Source organism: Lycorma delicatula, chromosome 5 (assembly GCF_047948215.1).
Source record: "Lycorma delicatula isolate Av1 chromosome 5, ASM4794821v1, whole genome shotgun sequence".
Classification (NCBI taxonomy): Eukaryota; Metazoa; Arthropoda; class Insecta; order Hemiptera; family Fulgoridae; genus Lycorma; species Lycorma delicatula.
In genome coordinates, this window is record NC_134459.1 from 145,281,528 (window position 1) to 145,291,522 (window position 9,995).

Here is a 9,995-nt window from a genome sequence, read left to right on the forward strand (position 1 = left end):
TTTTCATTACGTCACTTTTGGTTTTTTTTTAAATTTAAACTGAACATTTTTACATCTACGTATATATATATATATGTGTATGTGTGTGTGTGCAGAATTTTTTAATATTTTTTTCATGTCATGCTCCTCATATTCATCTAAATGCAGTTCATTTTAAATTTATCACATATATATAATCCATAAAAAATCTGTCTTGTACAGTCTGAGGTCGACCATTCCTGAGATGTGTGGTTAATTGAAACCCAACCACCAAAGAACACCGGTATCCACGATCTAGTATTCAAATCTGTACCATTACTAGGACTTGAATGCTGGAACTATCGACTATCAAATCAGCTGATTTGGGAAGACATGTTCACTGCTAAACTAAAACGGTGGGTTTTCCTTTACTCACTTATAACAGTCTGTGCTGTTATGGAAGCTCTTTTAATTGGATATTGGATAAAAAAATAACTTGGGTCTTTTTTTAACTCGAAGAACTATGCAACCTAGAATACTAAATTTTCCATTCTTATCTAAAATGATGAATGATTGTATACAACTATATACACATTTACTCAGTGTTCACAAGTATGGCAACTCTTAAATGAAATTTTACTCCTTAAACATAGAAAAATAAAATTTAGTTATTACTTTTCCTTAAAACAATTCAGAATAAGACCACCACCACACCTTGAAGCACCCAAAGGGCTTAGGGTTTAATCAAGAAACTTTAATGGGAGGGTAGGGTTATGACACCTCATTTTGAAAAGCATTAAAAAAAAGGGCTATAAAAACATCAGGCTTCAGCAATTCTAATCAAAATGGCAGCCATTTAATATTTTTCAAAAGTGGCCTGTAGTATAATCTATTTCTGTGGTATGAGACCGCCGCATCTTATATTTGTAACCTACTATTGAAACTAGCTGTGAAAGGTATTAAATGGCCTCAATTTTGGTCAGAGCTGTCTGATCATTTTTTATGTCAAAACTTTTGTTTTTCTTTGTTCTTTAAAATGTGTCATAACCCTTTTCCTTTTCAATAAAATTGTTCAATTATCCCCATTGTGGCTAGAGATGTGGTTTATGAAAAGTTATTTAAAATTATAATTTGTGAACATATGTAATATATTTATTGTGTTTGTGTATGTGTGCCCATGCGCACGTTATGAACACATAATAAATGTTTGTGAGTGTGTTCATATAAATATGTAATGCTTATATCACATATATATTTTTATGTAATAAAAGCAAGTATTCTGTCCCCCACCCCACCGCAAAAACACATCATAATTGAAACTGCTCATTGATACAGTTGCTAGCTACTTTAAGATCAGCTACCGGTGTAATTATCTTCTATTACTAAATAATAAATAATTTTCTTCATGAAAATCTTTTTCTTTCCTTATTTTTTCACCCATCCATAGTCCTGACTTCTTTCTTTTCTAAAATTCTTTCATTTAACCTCTCTCTCCTTCTTAGGTTCATCCATTCTGTTTCTTTGAAAATTTAGATTTATCTACTAGTTTTATTTGTTAAAAAATTATTTCATCGGAAATATTTAATAATTTTTTACTTTTGCTAGATTTTTCCTAAGAAATTCTGTAGGCCTTCAAGCTGAATAAGACTTCAGGCAAAGCTACTGCTTTTTAGTGTCTTAATTTTGCTTTTTTGGATAAGGATGTTTTATTGTAACTGTTTCTTTAAAATGATAAGCCACTTACATTTTTTGTTTTGGCTTTTATTCCTTCTTTTTTTAAAAAAAAGTCTCTTATAAAGTTAAAAAAAGTTTTTATATAATTATCATATTTCTTTTTGTATGAGTGGCTTTTTGACATTGTCAAGAACTGACCAGAACAATTTTCTTTTCAATCGGTACACTTTTAAAACGCTATTGTGAATAGCAATTGAAATTTAGTGGTTTTATTATGGTTTTAGTCTTAAGTCATTCCCCAATAGTTTTAGACTAATTTAAACCATAAGAAATGATGACTTATTTTAAAACACATGTAAAACATATTGAAATAATACTTTCTTCACCTACCTAACTTTACTTCACTTAATTTGATTAGATCGTATTTAATTAAAGAACAAAAACAAATTATTCTATTATTTATGACGATAAAAAACTCATGAAATTAATTATACAGAATTTCTTTGGGAGAATGATAATAGTACTTCTGATAATAGTAGCAATGAAAAGGATAAGTTGAATACAAAAAATATAGTAGAAACATCAGGTAGGATTTGTATATTAATCATTTCTACTACATTTTTAATGTTAATACATTTGTCAACGCATAAGCAGGATAAATAAATAAGCTATCAATAATTAAAAAAAACTGGAATCATTAATAAAACTATTAGCTTAATATTTTGATCGGTTTAAAAACCAAAGGCTGAGTGACTACATCAATAAACTTAAACTATTTGGAGCAGATGGAATAGAATTAATTACTGAATATGTTCAGTTGAATATGAACAGTTCCAGTTTATGATACATCATTTGCTGTTATTGGCAACTATGACATAAGTGAAAGCCATCCTATTGTAACAATGCTATCATCAAAAGATTTCTTAATATAATTTGTGGTCGTAACATTTATTACAAGACAAAATGGTGTTGTAATAATTGAGGCATATCAGAAATATTGAAAGAAAGCTTACACCAGTTGTTTGATGACATTTATAAAAAATATTAGTAGCATTATAAATAACAGAAGAATCATCTTTTCAAATATCAACAGATTATACTTCTGTTCAGTTCATTCAAGAGTTGCCTATAGATTGAAATTTGTTTAATACCTTTCTTAATTTTGATCAATTACCTGATTATCAATTCTCTTGGTGCTTCTAAAAATTATAAAACTATATCAGTGTTAAAGATTCGTTGACTCTATTAATAGGACATCAGATAAATTGAACAATATCTCCATTTATTAGTGTTTGAACAAACAAATTAATATTAGTATAGTGGAACCAGGGCAGTTTTGTTATTTGACGAATATTTTTGGCCCGGAGTATGCATATAGTCATAATTTATTTCATATAAAATCATTTATAATAGATTTAACAATAAAAAAGCTGATTGGTAATTGATGTCAAGCTCTTAATGAAAAACTGTTAATAAATCGTAGTGTGCAGTATACTTTATTTTAGAGAGAGGACATCTTATGGAATTAACAGTATCATTGTTGAAATGGTACATTGGCAATATTATGTACTTTCAAAATCCTAGCCCTCAAAGGGGAAGACACCTGATGATCCTGATTAACATACCACCCCCTCCATTTCTAGCCAGAAGTTGCTTTACTGAAGGTCATAATCTTTTAGACCCTCTTAAACTTGATAACTCAACACAGTCATCAGTTTGGCATCTTTCAGGAGGCCACCGATGCAAATGCCTCGGCAGACATTTCCATCAGTGTATCTACACAATATACAACCGGCTCTTCCAATCACAACCGGCTACCGTAACTTACAACCCTCAACTATCAAATTAACCAATTTGTGATTGTGCGACCCGCACGCTATCCCCCAACATCAAAGGTTTCACACTAAAACTCTTTCCATATACAGAATCATCTTTTGCCTGTTCTACCGGTTGTAGAAATATTTTATAGCCGACAATTGCGGGTATTCAATCAGTGTTTTTCATTCAGCATAAAGAGAAGATTCAACAATCTATATGTACAATGAATCTAAAGCAAAAAAGGAGGCAAACATTTCTGCGACTTTTTACTGAAAATGTTTTAAACTCCAGTATAAAAACCGTTTCATATTCAACACTGTGAGACTGGGAAAGGGAAAATAAATTGGAAAAGAGAAAAAATTAAGCGGTTCACCTGAATCTGATAGGTTTAGAATAGTTTATATAAAAATGATAACGGTTTTTGTAAGAAAGGCATATGGGCCTGTAAAGGATCTTCCCTTGTTCAGAATAGACATAAGGTTTTTCCCTGTATACTAACTTTAAAAAATTGCAAATCTTGTGATTTAAAAAGTTTTATCCCTTCATTGTTTTACCATTAGATGGTAATGAATTCCATAAATAAAATGAAAGAAAAAAACAAAAAAATGGATTTATAAAATTCTCTGCCTGTAGTCTACATAATATTACATAAAAAAAATTATAAATAACAGTTTTATCAGTAAGTACCTGATCAGAGTTCGCTTCACTCACCTTCCTGTTGTATCTCATTCTCTTCGCCAATTGTTATATCTCTACCTAAATAAACACACGTGTTTTCAAATTATAAACAATATCTATTTATTATAATATAATGAACAATGATGAGGAAACATTGAAATGCTTATCGATAAAAACTGTCCACATCATCACTCCCATTCTCGATACATTGTTAGCTTATATCGATGTACACCAAATGTTTATAGCACTGGATCATCCACTACCTACAGGCTCGCTGAACACAATATACAGAGTTTCAAGCAAAGGTTACTACAGGCAATGACTTCATTCAACAAGCTACTACTTATTCAAAGGAAAATTCGCGAAATCTTAATGCATTATAGATCTACACCCCTCTCATCTGGTAAATCTCCATCAGAATTATACCTAAAACGAAGATTACATATTAAACGAGACCTGAAAACAACGCCATCACCTTCCAATATCACTCCCAGTGTACATCAACTAAGCGTGGGAAATGAAATAACAAGGTGGTACCTCTCCACTGGCAAACTAATGTAGAGACAAGGATCTGTAGTCCAGAAGCTGGAAAACTTCACTACACGATTAAGGTTGATGGTGTCAGAGATTCCCTGAAGAGATACATTGATCAACTACTGCGAGGTGGAGGGTCTACTAACTACTTTGTGCGAGGTTACACCTACCCACCTACTCAGTGGGTAAGTAACGTGTGTTTATTTAAATAGATACATTCCCATCCAGCCACCATCTACATCCTCATTATATTCATTATCCTTCTGCTTGTGAAAATAATACAATACATAGAAAATAGAAATGTAAAAACCATTTTTTCAATCAAGTACAGTTTTTGTAAACATAAATGAATACTTAAAAATAGAATTTTCCATTGTGATACAAGTTGAAATTTAAAGTAATCTATTAATTGATGATAATTAGTTTTAAATTATGAAATTTACAATAATTATTACATTATCTAGTCTTGTAAGTTTTATAAAAAATATTTATTACCATGTACGTGGTAGTTTATGTAATGCAGCCCATAGAGTATTCTAAAATATTTATAAATTGTAAATTATAATGAAAAAGCAGTTTGTACCACCCTTAGTAACAATGGTTATATTATATAATATACAAAATTAATGTTTTATTATGTACAATATCCCTCAGTAAAAAAGTAATTATTATTGTGATGTAATTAAATCAATTATTTTATCTTTATTTTTTAATGTAATATTTATTATTATATTAGTAATATTAAATAAAAATTAATACTTCTATTATTATGAATTAATAATTTTTAATAAACAGAAATTTAAATTTGGTAAATAAATTTATAAAATATGTTTCAATTCTGATTTTTATTATATCATCTAGACAAAAAATATAAATTATGACTCTAATCAATCAAACCAACTACTAAACATTTACATATTTAAAAAAATAAAAGATACAGGTGAAATTATTTGAAGGTAAAATTATTCAAATTTTACTGCAATAGAATGTATGAATTCCAAATGTATACAATTATATCGGTTGTAAAATAAAAAGAATATTGGGACTTCAATTTGTTGCAATATCTCTTGGATAAAATGTACAGTGCTTAATTTAAGGCTAGAATCAAAGAACAAAAAGAATAGTTTTAGTTGTGCGCATGGGGACTTGGAAACTTGACCCCATAAAATTTAATTATGATCTCACCGTATGTAATAAAGAATTAACAACTCTCATCTTTCAGCAAGAATTTTACCATTTTCTATCACAGACAAACCCAGATGCAACAGTATACACAGATGGTTCAAAGCGGAATGATACCGACGGAACTTATGTGTTTGCTGATATTACAAACGTTTACAATTCTGAACTGTACGCCATCAATATGGCTTTGAACATCATTATGTCAAAATATCGTCACATCTTTAACCGCAGTGATTCGTGTAATGCTCCCCAAGCTTTAGAGGATTTATCTAGACATCTGTCATTACTGATATTCATAGTACAATCTCTGAATTGAATCATCATTACACATAAGTGAATTTCTGCTAGATCCACATGGGAATCCTGGGTAACGAATGAACAGATTCTGCTGCTAAAGATGCATGTACCTGACCACCATTCACCACTCAAGATACAACTACCGATTTTATTAAACATTAAACATACTCTTCAAAGAAAGTACAAGCATTGGTGCAAGGACACGACAGAAGTGAAACTTCTTATGCAATATTATATGAATTATTGGTGTAAAATAATGTATACACGAATGATAAAGTTTTTTATTAATAAGAAATCTGAACTAAAAATAAATTAACATACAAAAAATATTTATTTACATAAAACATAGAAAAATTTCAACATAATATCGAAGTTTAATCATTGCATTTTATCACAGAAATTATTGGTTTGTCGTAACTTAAGTAGATTTTATTCTATTTCTAGCAAGTATACGCTTTCTTAAAGATACGATTTGATATTCATTTTTTCTCCATCATGTCATATTATAAGAGAAGAAAATTAAATGAAGAAAACAGAACATTTAATGTAGAGTGGGAGTTAGAACTTTTCGTTACTTCTGTGAAAGATAAAATGGTGTGTTTGTTGTGCAATACAATATTAACTACTTTGAAAAAGGCAAATGCAAATAAACACTATTTGACTCGTTAAACATAATTATTTTAATTTAGAAGGTGAATCTTGACAAGCTGCGCTTTAGAAATTGAAAAATGAAAAGCATCAGCAGGCGTTTTTTTGTGCTTTTGTAAAGAAAAATACCACTCCAATTGACGTTACTTATAAAATAGCACATATACTTGGAAAAAGAGGCAAACCAATTAGTGATGCAGAAATTAGAGAATGTGTTGTTGAAGTGGTGGGTATGTTAGATCCAGAAAAATTTGATAAATACAAACAATTGCCTCTTTCATGAAAAACTGTAACAGATCAATAGCAAGAATTAGCTGAAAATGTATCACAACAACTTCGTACAATTATACAAAATGAAGATGTTTACTTTTCAATTGCTTTAGATGAAAGCACAGATAAAACGCAAGTTTTACGTTTTATTCGTGCTGTAACTGAAGATTTTCAGTATTACGAAGAACTTCTTCCACTGGGTACACTAACTGGAAGAACTCACAGATTTGACATTTTCGAAAACTTCAGAGAAGTATGTCATCGATTACAATTAAATGTCAGTAATTTAGCCAGTGTCTGCACTGATGGTGCACTTTCCATGAGAAGTAAAAAAGAAGGATTTGTTGCTTTATTAAAACAGGAAAACTTAAACTTGAAAAAATTGACTTCATTTCAATGTATTTTGCATTAGCAAAATCCATCATTTTGCAAGACGTTCTGGATAGAACTATTGCGATTGTCAACTATATTTGTGTAAGTGCAATGTGTTATAGTGAATTTAGGCAGATGCAAACTTTAGACTAGGAAAACGTAGTGTTAATCTACTGCACTACTGCAATAACAGGTAGGCTATCAAGAGGGCAGGTTTTGATAAAAGTTTTAATTTTATGACGACAAATTTTAAACTTTTATCAAGAACAAGAAAAATGTGATCTATCAGATGAAGCATTGAAAGATTGCATCTTTTTCTGATGTCAAGAAAGAAGCCGTAATAAAAAAGAGAGTCCGACAAGGATGTTCCCTATCCCTGTACTTTTTAAACTTTACATAGAACTAGCAGTTAATGATGTTAAAAACCGATTTAGATCGGTGCAAGGTGAAAAGATAAAGATGCTACGATTTCCTGATGATAGTAATTCTTACCGAGAGTAAAAAAGATTTAGAAGAAATAATGAATGGCATAGATGAAGTCCTGCACAAGAACTACTGCATGAAAATAAACAAGAACAAAATGAAAGTGATGAAATGTAGAAGGACCACTGAATATAAAAATAAGAAGAAAAAAGATTACAGAAGCAGAAGAATCTTATTCTTTGGGAAGTAGAATCACTAAAGATGGACAAAGTAGGAATGACATAAAATGCTGAATAGCACAGTAGAAATGAAATATATTTCAGTCAGAAATATAATTTGCTTACATCAAAAATTAATTTAAATGTTAGAAAAACATTTTTGAAAGTATATGTTTGGAGCATAGCTTTATATGAAAGTGAAGCTTGGACGATTGTAGTACCTAAGAAAAAAAGATTAAAAGCTTTTGAAATGTAAAACAAAACAATTTTAATATTTTACGGCATGGTAAAATGAAGCATATATATGAAATGTGGCAAAAAGTCCAAGCGTTTCAAAAAAATAACATTTTTCAAAACATTGCTATCTCGCTCATATATATCTGCAGAACACTTCACGCAGTGTAAATTTCAGAATGGTTAATAATGGCGTCAATGCACATGATTTGTACCTATTTTGAAAATTCATAACTTTATTCAGAATCAAATTTTGAAATGTTTACTCTAGTTTGTTCTTATATAGACTTATATATATTATGTGGAAAAATTAAGATTTTTGTCCCAAGCCTGTCAACACAGATAAAAAGCTAAAACTTTCAAAAGTTAAAATTTTTTAATAATAATAAAAAAAGAATGAAAAGCTTTTCAGTTCTTACTCAAGCTACGGTGAGTATGGTACCTTATGTAATAATAATTTTAAAAAAATAACTTGATATTTCACCCCTTCATTGCAAATTTAAACTGTAATAATGTAATTTGTTATTAGATATAAAATTTTAATGATCATTTTTACTTATTAACTTATTAAGGGTTTCAATGTAAAGGACCAAATTAAAAGGAGAATTTGATGAAAAAGAGATGTTTATCTTGCAATGTTTTGGCATAATCCAGTCCAAAAACACTAAAGTTTATGCTAATGTCTGCAAAGCCAAAAATGAAATGTGCTGCTAAACAAACATGGCCACCAGTCACAAGCAGGCTGGGATAAAAATAGAAAAAGACCTGTTTTGGATTGCCAATTTATTAGGGAATAACTTATAAAAAAATTAAAAAAAAATGATGAAGTAACCAAAAATATTTTGGTTGAATGACTTCATATGGATTGATTCATTATAGTAATTTGCCATAACAGTATTTCTGACTGAAAATACTACTTTATTTCTCATCAACATGTTCTACATGATACACTGATTATAATGGAAAACTAACAGAACTCATTTTTATAGTTACAATATCCTGAAACAGTAACATTCCTGCAAAGTCAATAATAACAAAACTACTTGCTTTATAAAAAAAAAAAAAAAAATGATATTGATATAACTATCTTTTTATAGTGACTTAATATATTTTTAGTAATATTTAACAAATATGCTTGTTTTTTTCTCAGTTCACTCCCCATCCTAAATCTGCATTAAGAAGCTTCACTTCAAAAAATTATTTTTGATGTAAAATAATACACAGTGTAATAACAAACTAAAATCATTTTATGTAAATAATATATCTAAATTGTTATTACTCTATTATTATATGTTATAAAAGCCTGTTTTACAATACTGAAAAGAAATCAAAACTACTTACCCTTTAATGAAACAGTTTTTATAAATTACGTGTTAATTTTACAACCATTAAGTATTTATAATGAACATATCAAGTATTATAAGTGGTGATTTTGTTTTTTGATGAGAAAAAAATTGTAAATTACAGCATATGTTAAAAAGTAAAATTGATGCAAATATAAAAAAAACACTCAATATAGCATTAAATTACTCAGTAACTCTGAATATAATTTCCCTCAATGCTCTTGGCATATTTCAGTGGCTAAGGATCTTAGCAAACAATATAATCAAAAACAAAGAAGATACTTATAAATGATAAATAAAAAAACAAACTTATTTTAAAGTAAGTAAATACATTTTGCAAATCAAA